The 11509-nt window shown below is 45.3% G+C and overlaps 1 long non-coding RNA gene across 1 annotated transcript; it reads right to left on the bottom strand.

The window, feature by feature from the left end:
* Positions 1–1287: 1287 nt before the first annotated feature.
* On the bottom strand, positions 1288–1915 carry LOC115161454 (uncharacterized). Its single transcript, XR_003869264.1, has 2 exons — positions 1700–1915; positions 1288–1657 (listed from the first exon to the last, which is right to left on the bottom strand). It is a non-coding gene; the product is annotated as an uncharacterized LOC115161454 (long non-coding RNA).
* Positions 1916–11509: the final 9594 nt, after the last annotated feature.

Raw genomic sequence — 11509 nt, 5'->3', positions numbered from 1 at the left:
ACCATCAGCCCCAGATATTAGACCATCAGCCCCGGATAGGAGACCATCAGCCCCAGATAGGAGACCATCAGCCCCAGATTGGAGACCATCAGCCCCAGATAGGAGACCATCAGCCCCAGATAGGAGACCATCAGCCCCAGATAGGAGACCATCAGCCCCGGATAGGAGACCATCATCCCCGGATAGGAGACCATCAGCCCCAGATATTAGACCATCAGCCCCGGATAGGAGACCATCAGCCCCGGATAGGAGACCATCAGCCCCAGATATTAGACCATCAGCCCCCGATAGGAGACCATCAGCCCCCGATAGGAGACCATCAGCCCCGGATTGGAGACCATCAGCCCCGGATAGGAGACCATCAGCCCCGGATAGGAGACCATCAGCCCCGGATAGGAGACCATCAGCCCCAGATGGGAGACAATCAGCCCCGGATAGGAGACCATCAGCCCCAGATATTAGACCATCAGCCCCAGATATTAGACCATCAGCCCCGGATAGGAGACCATCAGCCCCAGATAGGAGACCATCAGCCCCAGATAGGAGACCATCAGCCCCAGATAGGAGACCATCAGCCCCAGATAGGAGACCATCAGCCCCGGATAGGAGACCATCAGCCCCGGATAGGAGACCATCAGCCCCAGATATTAGACCATCAGCCCCGGATAGGAGACCATCAGCCCCAGATAGGAGACAATCAGCTCCGGATAGGAGACCATCAGCCCCAGATAGGAGACAATCAGCCCCAGATGGGAGACAATCAGCCCCGGATAGGAGACCATCAGCCCCAGATAGGAGACAATCAGCCCCGGATAGGAGACCATCAGCCCCAGATGGAGACCATCAGCCCCAGATATTAGACCATCAGCCCCAGATAGGAGACCATCAGCCCCGGATAGGAGACCATCAGCCCCAGATAGGAGACCATCAGCCCCAGATAGGAGACCATCAGCCCCAGATATTAGACCATCAGCCCCAGATATTAGACCATCAGCACCAGATAGGAGACCATCAGCCCCGGATAGGAGACCATCAGCCCCAGATAGGAGACCATCAGCCCCAGATATTAGACCATCAGCCCCGGATAGGAGACCATCAGCCCCGGATAGGAGACCATCAGCCCCGGATAGGAGACCATCAGCCCCGGATTGGAGACCATCAGCCACAGATGTCTGTATTCAGTACAGCAGATAACACTACCTCTTCATCTGAAGACACTAAACCAACAGTCTTTTCTCTTTGAAACAAAACAATTATTTAACAGTACCAAAATCAAAACAGACACTAAACTTTCACTATCTTTTTATTTGATTTCTGAATGTCATTTTTCCCTACATGGGTTTAGTTTTAGTGGATAAATTGTGGGAGGTACTTGAGAAATGTACAGCAAACAGGAAGTCCAATGGTTTCGTTGATGAGAACCCTTTAGAGTTCAATTTGAAAGAACCCAGTAGAGACACTGGCTTTGTCCCAAATGGCACACTATTTACTACATATAGTGCACTAGTTTAGACTGGGCTCCTTAGTGCACTACTGTTGACCAGAGCCCTATGTGGGGAATAGGTTTGTCATTTGGGACGCAAACACTCCGAGACGACCTGACCACTGTGTCCTCCAGACTGGTAAGTGCTGGGTTACGGAGAGACGATCTGACCACCTCTTCATAAGGTACACATCATCCCATATTAAACATGGCCACCTCTTCATAAGGTACACATCATCCCATATTAAACATGGCCACCTCTTCATAAGGTACACGTCATCCCATATTAAACACGGCCACCTCTTCATAAGGTACACATCATCTCATATTAAACATGGCCACCTCTTCATAAGGTACACATGCTTTATCTGTTTTTTAAAACCAGTTTTGCTGTTTATTTGAGCAATATGAGATGGAAGTTAGTTCCATGCAATTAGGGCTCTATATAATACTGTACGCTTTCTTGAATTTGTTCTGGATTTGGGGACTGTGAAAAGACCCCTGGTGGCATGTCTGGTGGGGTGTGTGTAAGTTGACTATGCAAACAATTTGGGATTTTCAACACATTAATGTTTCTTATAGAAAGAAGAAGTGATGCAGTCAGTCTCCTCAACTCTTAACCAAGAGAGACTGGCATCCATAGTATTTATATCAGCCCTCTGATTACAATGAAGAGCAAGACTACTATGATTATTATTATTTGACCATGCTGGTCATTTATGAACATTTTAACATCTTGACCATGTTCTGTTATAATATCCACCCGGCACAGCCAGAAGAGGACTGGCCACCCCTCATAGCTGCTACCTATGGCCCGGCTAGCTGTCTGATTCTCACTGGACCCTCTGATCACTCGGCTAAGCATGCCTCTCCTTAATGTCAATATGCCTTGTCCATTGCTGTTCTGGTTAGTGTTTATTGGCTTATTTCACTGTAGAGCCTCTAGCCCTGCTCATTATACCTTATCCAACCTCTCAGTTCCTCCACCCACACATGCTATGACATCTTCTGGTTTCAATGATATTTCTAGAGACAATATCTCTCTCATAATCACTAAATGCCTAGGTTTACCTCCTCTGTACTCACATCCCACCATACCTTTGTCTGTACATTATACCTTGAAGCTATTTTATCGCCCCCAGATACCTGCTCCTTTTTCTCTCTATTCTGGACGTCACAGACGACCAATTCTTATAGCTTTTAGCCGTACCCTCATACTTATCCTTCTCTGCTCCGCTGGGGATGTAGAGGTGAATCCAGGCCCTTCAGTGCCTGGCTCCACACCTACTCCCCAGGCGCTCTCTTTTGATGACTTCTGTAACCGTAATAGCCTTGGTTTCATGCATGTTAACATTAGAAGCCTCCTCCCTAAGTTTGTTTTATTCACTGCTTTAGCACACTCTGCCAACCCGGATGTCCTGGCTGTGTCTGAATCTTGGCTTAGGAAGTCCACCAAAAACTGTGAAATCTTCATCCCTAACTACAACGTTTTCAGACAAGATAGAACGACCAAAGGGGGCGGTGTTGCAATCTACTGCAGAGATAGCTTGCAGAGTTCTGTCCTGCTATCCAGGTCTGTACCCAAACAATTTGAACTTCTACTTTTAAAAATCCACCTCTCCAAAAACAAGTCTCTCACCGTTGCCGCCTGCTATAGACCCCCCTCGGCCCCTAGCTGTGCTCTGGACACCATATGTGAACTGATTGCCCCCCATCTATCTTCAGAGCTTGTGCTACTAGGCGACCTAAACTGGGACATGCTTAACACCCCAGCCATTCTACAATCCAAGCTTGATGCCCTCAATCTCACACAAATTATTAATGAACCCACCAGGTACAACCCCATATCCGCAAACACTGGCACCCTCATAGATATCATCCTAACCAATGTGCCCTCTAATTACACCTCTGCTGTTTTCAACCAAGATCTCAGCGATCACTGCCTCATTGCCTGCACCCGTAATGGGTCAGCGGTCAAACGACCTCCACTCATCACTGTCAAACGCTCCCTGAAACATTTCAACGAGCAAGCCTTTCTAATCGACCTGGCCCTGGTATCCTGGAAGGATATTGACCTCATCCCGTCAGTAGAGGATGCCTGGTTATTTTTTAAAAATGCCTTCCTCTCCATCTTAAATAAGCATGCCCCTTTCAAGAAATTTAGAACCAGGAACAGATATAGCCCTTGGTTCTCCCCAGACCTGACTGCCCTTAACCAACACAAAAATATCCTGTGGCGTTCTGCATTAGCATCGAACTGCCCCCGCGATATGCAACTTTTTAGGGAAGTTAGAAACCAATACACACAGGCAGTTAGAAACGCCAAGGCTAGCTTTTTCAAACAGAAATTTGCTTCGTGCAACTCCAACTCTAAAAAGTTCTGGGACATTGTAAAGTCCATGGAGAATAAGAACACCTCCTCCCAACTGCCCACTGCACTGAGGATAGGAAACTCTGTCACCACCGATAAGCCCACTATAATTGAGAATTTCAATAAGCATTTTTCTACGGCTGGCCATGCTTTCCACCTAACTACCCCTACTGCATTCAACAGCACTGCACCCCCCACAGCTACTCGCCCAAGCCTCCCCCATTTCTCCTTCTCCCAAATCCATTCAGCTGATGTTCTGAAAGAGCTGCAAAATCTGGACCCCTACAAATCAGCTGGGCTTGACAATCTGGACCCTTTCTTTCTAAAATTATCTGCCGAAATTATTGCAACCCCTATTACTAGCCTGTTCAACCTCTCTTTCGTGTCGTCTGAGATTCCCATAGATTGGAAAGCAGCTGCTGTCATCCCCCTCTTCAAAGGAGGTGACACTCTTGACCCAAGTTGCTACAGACCTATATCCATCCTACCCTGCCTTTCTAAGGTCTTCGAAAGCCAAGTCAACAAACAGATTACCGACTATTTTGAATCCCACCGCACCCTCTCCGCTATGCAATCTGGTTTCAGAGCTGGTCATGGGTGCACCTCAGCCACGCTCAAGGTCCTAAACGACATCGTAACCGCCATCGATAAGAAACATTACTGTGCTGCCGTATTCATTGACCTGGCCAAAGCTTTTGACTCTGTTAATCACCACATCCTCATCGGCAGACTTAGTAGCCTTGGTTTCTCAAACGATTGCGTCGCCTGGTTCACCAACTACTTCTCTGACAGAGTTCAGTGTGTCAAATCGGAGGGCCTACTGTCTGGACCTCTGGCAGTCTCTATGGGGGTACCACAGGGTTCAATTCTTGGGCCAACTCTTTTCTCTGTATTCATAAATGATGTCGCTCTTGCTGCTGGTGAATCTCTGATCCACCTCTACGCAGACGACACCATTCTGTATACTTCTGGCCCTTCTTTGGACACTGTGTTAACAACCCTCCAGACGAGCTTCAATGCCATTCAACTCTCCTTCCGTGGTCTCCAACTGCTCCTAAACACAAGTAAAACTAAATGTATGCTCTTCAACCGATCGCTGCCTGCACCTGCCCGCCCATCCAGCATCACTTCTCTGGACGGTTCTAACTTAGAATTTGTGGACAACTACAAATACCTAGGTGTCTGGTTAGACTGTAAACTCTCCTTCCAGACTCACATCAATCATCTCCAATCCAAAGTGAAATCTAGAATTGGCTTCCTATTTCGCAACAAAGCATCCTTCACTCATGCTGCCAAACATACCCTCGTAAAACTGACCATCCTACCAATCCTCGACTTCGGCGATGTCATTTACAAAATAGCCTCCAATACCCTACTCAACAAGCTGGATGCAGTCTATCACAGTGCCATCCGTTTTGTCACCAAAGCCCCATATACAACCCACCACTGCGACCTGTATGCTCTCGTTGGCTGGCCTTCACTTCATCATCGTCGCCAAACACATTGGCTCCAGGTCATCTACAAGACCCTGCTAGGTAAAGTCCCCCCTTATCTCCGCTCACTGGTCACCATAGCAGCACCCACCTGTAGCACGCGCTCCAGCAGGTATATCTCTCTGGTCACCCCTAAAGCCAACTCCTCCTTTGGTCGTCTCTCCTTCCAGTTCTCAGCTGCCAATGATTGGAACGAACTACAAAAATCTCTAAAACTGGAAACACTTATCTCCCTCACTAGCTTTAAGCACCTGCTGTCAGAGCAGCTCACAGATCTCTGCACCTGTACATAGCCCATCTTTAATTGAGCCCAAACTACTACCTTTTCCCCTACTGTATTTATTTATTTTATTTATTTTGCTCCTTTGCACCATATTATTTATATTTATATTTTAACTTTTAACTTTCTTCAAACTACAAATCTACCATTCCAGTGTTTTTTTCTTGCCATACTTTATTTACTTTGCCACCATGGCATTTTTTTGCCTTTACCTCCATTATCTCACATCATTTGCTCACATTGTATATAGTCTTATTTTTTTTCTACTGCATCATTGATTGTATGTTGTTTTACTCCATGTGTAACTCTGTGTTTTTGTATGTTGTCGAACTGCTTTGCTTTATCTTGGCCAGGTCGCAATTGTAAATGAGAACTTGTTCTCAACTTGCCTACCTGGTTAAATAAAGGTGAAATAAAAAATAAAAATAAAAAATAGCCTGGTTCCTCTCTAGGTTTCTTCCTAGGTTTTTGGCCTTTCTAGGGAGTTTTTCCTAGGGAGTTTTTCCTAGCCACCGTGCTTCTTTCACATGCATTACTTGCTGTTTGGGGTTTTAGGCTGGGTTTCTGTACAGCACTTTGAGATTTCAGCTGATATACGAAGGGCTATATAAATAAATTTGATTTGATTTGATTTGAAGACGTGCCGCTCTGTTCTGGACCAGCTGCAGCTTAACTAGGTCTTTCCTTGCAGCACTGGACCACACGACTGGACAATAATCAAGATTAGACAAAACTAGAGCCTGCAGAACTTGCTTTTTGGAGTGTGGTGTCAAAAAAAGCAGAGCATCTCTTTATTATAGACAGACCTCTCCCCATCTTAACAACCATTGAATCTATATGTTTTGACCATGACAGTTTACAGTCTAAGGTAACGCCAAGTAATTTAGTTTCCTCAACTTGTTCAACAGACACACCATTCATTACCAGATACAGCTGAGGTCTAGAACTTAGGGAATGATTTGTACCAAATACAATGCTCTTAGTTTTAGAGATGTTCAGGACCAGTTTATTACTGGCCTCCCATTCCAAAACAGACCGCAACTATTTGTTAAGGGTTTCAGTGACTTCATTAGCTGTGGTTGCTGATGCGTATATGGTTGAATCATCAGCATACATGGACACACATGCTTTGTTTAATGCCAGTGGCAGGTCATTGGTAAAAATAGAAAAGAAGTAGAGGGCCTAGAGAGCTGCCCTGCGGTACACCACACTTTACATGTTTGACATTAGTGAAGCTTCCATTAAAGAAAAACCTATGAGTTCTATTAGATAGCTCAGAATCCACGATATGACAGAGGTTGAAAAGCATTTTTTTTCAACAACAGGTTATGGTCGATAATATCAAAAGCTGCACTGAAATCTAACAGTACAGCTCCCACAATCTTCTTATACATTTCTGTCAACCAATCATCAGTCATTTGTGTCAGTGCAGTACATGTTGAGTGCCCTTCTCTATAAGCATGCTGAAAGTCTGTTCATTTGTTTACAGAGGGGCCTCCCGGGTGGCGCAGTGGTTGGTCTAAGGCTGTGTCACCAGAGATTCTGGGTTTGAGCCCATGGGGCGGCGCACAATTGGCTCAGTGTCGTCTGGGTTAGGGAGGGTTTGGCCGGCAGGGATATCATTGTCTCATCACGCACTAGCGACTAGGGCGCAGTGCACGCTGACCAGGTGTTTCCTCTGACACATTGGTGCAGCTGGCTTCCGGGTTGGATGTGCGTTGTGTCAAGAAGCAGTGCGGCTAGGTTGGGTTGTGTTTCGGAGGACGCATGGCTCTCGACCTTCGCCTCTCCCGAGTCCGTACGGGAGTTGCAGCGATGAGACAAGACTGTAACTACTACCAATTGGATACCACGAAATTGGGGAGAAAAAAGGGGTAAAAAAAAACATTTTACAGAGAAATAACATTGTATTTGGTCAAACACAATTTTTCCCAGCAGTTTTCTAAGAGCTGGCAGCAAGCTTATAGGTCTGCTGTTAGAACCAGTAAAGGCTGCTTTACCGCTCTTGGGTAGCGGAATGACTTTGGCTTCCCTCCAGGCCTGAGGACAAAGACTTTCCTCTAGGCTCAGATTAAAGATATGACAGATAGGAGTGGCTATAGAGTCAGATAACATCCTCAGTAGCTTCCCATCTAAGTTGTTAATGTCAAGAGGTTTGTCATTATTGATCGTTAACAATCATTTGTACACCTCTCCCACACTAACTTTACAAAATTCAAACTTGCAATGCTTTTCTTTCATTATTTGTTTTTTTTCTGCATGAATATAATTGCTCACTGTTTGTTGTTTTCCCACTTTGCCAATTAAATAATCATTCAAATATTTGGCAACAAATGGTTTTGTGATGAATAAGCCATATGATTCGATGAAAGATGGAGTTGAATTTGTCTTTCTGCCCATAATTTCATTTAAAGTACTCCAAGGTTTTTTCCCATCATTCTTTATATCATTGATCTTGGCTTCATAATACAGTTTCTTATTTTTGTTGAGTTTAGTCACATAATTTCTCAGTAAGTCAGTCAGATGTGCAGCCAGACTTATTAGCCACTCCTTTTGCCCCATCTCTTTCAACCATACAGTTTATCAATTCCTCATCAATCCATGGAGCCTTAACAGTTCTAACAGTCAGTTCCTCATCAATCCATGGAGCCTTAACAGGTCTAACAGTCAGTTCCTCATCAATCCATGGAGCCTTAACAGTTCTAACAGGCAGTTTCTTAACAGGTTCATGTTTATCAATAACTGTAAGAAGCAATTTCATAAATTCATCAAGTGCAGCGTCTGGATGCTCCTTATTAATCACATCAGACCAACAAATATTTTTAACATCGTCCACATAAGAGTCACAGCAAAATCTTTTGTATGATCTCTTGTACACTATTTTAGGCCCAGCTGTTGGAACTTTGGCTTTCCAGGATATAGCCACTATATATTGTGATCACTGCATCCAATGGGTACGGATACAGCTTTAGAACAAAGTTGTACAGTATTTGTAAAAATGTGATCGATACATGTGGATGATCTTGTTCCTGTGTTTGTAACCACCCTGGTAGGTTGATTAATAACCTGAACCAGATTACAGGCACTGGTTACAGTGAGAAGCTTCCTCTTGAGCGGACAGCTTGGTGAAAACCAGTCAATATTCAGGTCCCCAAGAAAGTAGACCTCTCTGTTTACATCACATACACTATGAAGCATTTCACACACATTATTTAGATACTGACTGTTAGCACTTGGTGGCCTATAGCAACACCCCCAAAAAAAAGGCTTTAGATGTGCCAAGTGAACCTACAACCACAACACTTCAATAACACTTGACATAAGATCTTCTCTAAGCATTACAGGGATATGGCTCTGAATATACACAGCAACACCTCCCCCATAAGCATTTCTGTCTCTTCTATAGATGTTATATCCTTGTATTGTTACTGCTGTATCATCAAATGAATTATCTAAGTGAGTCTCAGAAATGTCTAATATATGAATGTTATCTGACGTTAGCAAGTTATTGATTTCATTAACCTTATTTCTAAAGCTACATATATAAAAAAATATATTAATATGGCCTATTTTCAGCCCTTTCCTGGGAAGTTTATCATAGATATACATAATACTGAAAAGAGTGAACAAAGCAAGAGAAAAAAATATACATTCAGCAGTCCATTAATCAATTTGTGTGTGTGTGTGTGTGTGTGTGGGCGCTGCGGGGTTGAAGCTACGAGCCCACAGGCTCGGCTCTCTCATCCCTTCCAGGCTTCTGGGACGGTGGACAATGAGTCTGTCATGTCCCCACGCGCTCTGGCAGCGTTCATGGCTGGGTTCAGTTCTTTCCTCTTCTGGCACACAGCTTCAGGATAGTCCTCGTTGAGGAAGATATACGTTCCTCTCAAGTTCTTGGCTCTTTCCAGAACAGCTACTTTGTCCTTGAACCTCAGGAACTTGACCACTATCGGCCTGGGCTGGTGGTGGGTTTTCCAGTCCTGTGGGCGCACTCCACCTCAATCTTCCTGTGGTCCATCTTCTATTTCTCAGATCATTTACCTCACTTTGCTCTCAGACTCCGTCCAGGTCTCATGTGGAGATTCTGCAATTCCATCCACAACCATGTTCTGCCTTGATTATCCCTTGAGATAACAATGATGTAAAAATCTGATTATCGTGGACTCACATACAGAACTGATGTCCTCTCTCAATGACTTACAGATTGCTGTCATCTTGCCGTTCTCCTGCTTCAACTCGTCGAGCTGACCCTGGAAGAACAGTTTGCAGTTCTTCAGGTCCTGGACCTCTCTGGTTAGGTCGTCCATTCTTTTATTAGTAGAATCCACCAGTATTTGGACAAAACACTTGAAACTATTTTCTTGTTGTTGTAACAACTGCTTGTAGAACTCTTTTTGTTTGTTTAAAAGATCCTTCACGTGTGATAGAGAGACGCCACTGGCACTGTCCTCAAAGGTACTCTCGCCGGCTTCGGTCTTTGACATGGTAGCTAGCAACGTGGGTTATGCTGTTACTCCTCGCAGTTCCAGACAGGGCAGGTCACGGGGAAGATTAAAAACCACAAACAGCAGGGATCTAGACAGCCACAAACCTGGGACAATCAGCGGTCCCAGCCACAATGGCTAACCGTGTCGCGGACTGCGTTCAAGAACACCCCGCTAACTTGATATGCAGCTAGGCTAGCTGTGACGCCAAATAGCTCCTCAGACCCATCCTTGGTCGGCAGGATCACTGGAAAGAGACAAGCGGTCCCAGCAACTATTCCCTATATAGTGCACTACTTTAGATAGGGGCCCCATGGCACCCTATTCCCTATATAGTGCACTACTTTAGACCGGGCCCTATGGCACCATATTCCTTATATATAGTGCACTACTTTAGACCGGGCCCTATGGCACCATATTCCTTATATATAGTGCACTACTTTAGACCGGGCCCTATGGCACCCTATTCCCTATATATAGTGCACTACTTTAGACCGGGCCCTATGGCACCATATTCCTTATATATAGTGCACTACTTTAGACCGGGCCCTTTGGCACCCTATTCCCTATATTTAGTGCACTACTTTAGACCGCAGCCCTGTATATGGAATAAAAGGCTGCAAAAAATAATTATAATGTAAAAAAAAACAAAACCAGATGAGAGAGATGTGAAAATGAAGGAAGCATAGATACAGTGATGAAGGAAAAGCAAAGCAGAAAGTCAAATCAGATATGAACAGTAAGAAATGGGTGGAGGGGACGTCCTTAGCCCCTGGTGGAGTGGACGTCCTTAGCCCCTGGCGACGGGGACGTCCTCAGCCCCTGGCGGAGTGGATGTCCTTAGCCCCTGGCGACGGGGACGTCCTCAGCCCCTGGCGGAGGGGACGTCCTTAGCCCCTGGCGGAGGGGACGTCCTCAGCCCCTGGCGGAGGGGACACTGCTGGTGACACCGCCGGTGACACTGCTGAAAATGACACTTGTCCCCTTATTCCATATGCAGGGCCTATAGGGCCCCGGCCTAAAGTTCCCCTTTTTACTGAAACCCCATTTCAATCCAGGAAATATCCAGTTTTGCTAGATACAAAGCTACACCATGCACTGTCATTCCATCTGCCGTGTAACCGAATAACAGTCCATAGTTTAGTGTATACCATCATATGTCTACGGGGCTCTGGTCAACAGTAGTGCACTATGTAGGGAATAGGGTGCCATAGGGCCCCATTCTAAAGTAGTGCACTATGTAGGGAATAGGGTGCCATAGGGCTCCAGCCTAAAGTAGTGCACTATGTAGGGAATAGGGTGCCATAGGGCCGCAGTATAAAGTAGTGCACTATATAGGGAATAGGGTGCCATAGGGCCGCAGTATAAAGTAGTGCACTATATAGGGAATAGGGTGCC

This window comes from Salmo trutta, chromosome 24, assembly GCF_901001165.1.
Source record: "Salmo trutta chromosome 24, fSalTru1.1, whole genome shotgun sequence".
Taxonomy (NCBI): Eukaryota; Metazoa; Chordata; class Actinopteri; order Salmoniformes; family Salmonidae; genus Salmo; species Salmo trutta.
Note: the sequence above shows the minus strand (reverse complement) of the source record. Positions and strands in the feature narration are given on the sequence as shown.